The sequence below is a fragment of the Gavialis gangeticus genome, unplaced genomic scaffold (genome assembly GCF_001723915.1).
Source record: "Gavialis gangeticus isolate Ggan-Ray unplaced genomic scaffold, GavGan_comp1, whole genome shotgun sequence".
NCBI lineage: Eukaryota > Metazoa > Chordata > Crocodylia > Gavialidae > Gavialis > Gavialis gangeticus.
In genome coordinates this window covers 117,866,830-117,867,285 of record NW_017729031.1, presented here as the reverse complement: position 1 = coordinate 117,867,285, position 456 = coordinate 117,866,830, and the positions used below count along the sequence as shown (strand labels likewise).

The 456-nt window shown below is 44.5% G+C and overlaps 1 protein-coding gene across 1 annotated transcript in view; it reads right to left on the bottom strand.

The window, feature by feature from the left end:
• The window catches only part of HOXB3 (homeobox B3), a 34,455-nt gene extending 34,007 nt beyond the window's left edge, over window positions 1-448 (bottom strand). The window contains exon 1 of the mRNA XM_019523678.1: window positions 302-448. The gene's annotated coding sequence lies outside the window, so the exon portion shown is untranslated. The remainder of the gene's footprint in view (window positions 1-301) is intronic.
• Window positions 449-456: the final 8 nt, after the last annotated feature.

Here is a 456-nt window from a genome sequence, read left to right as displayed (position 1 = left end):
CTATTCCCCCTCCCCCCCATACTACCCCAGATAAAAGAATTCCCATTGCAAAACCGAGGGAGCCCGGACTCGCACCAGACAATGGCAAATGATGGCTCGGTAGACATTGCATTCCCTTGCTATCTTTCTTTCTCTTCTAACATCGGTCAAAATAAAATGAGGAAACAGGAGGAAAATCTCTTAAAGAATTCACACGTTGCCTGTGTCTGCCCTCCACCCCCTCTTTTTTTTTTCAAGCTTAGTCGTGAAAGAAGGCAATAAAACCATCAAAAATGCAGGCCAAGAGGCCGGGTTTTTTTACCTTGTCGGTTCCCACATCCTCTCTCCAGCGCCCCATAGACGGTCCTCATGATCCTGGGTGGCTTCTTCCAACTGGAGAGTCTGTTTGTTTGTTTGTTTGTTTGTTTGTTTAAAAAAAAAAGTTTCGGCTTTAGGATCCAGCCTTTTTTATTACTA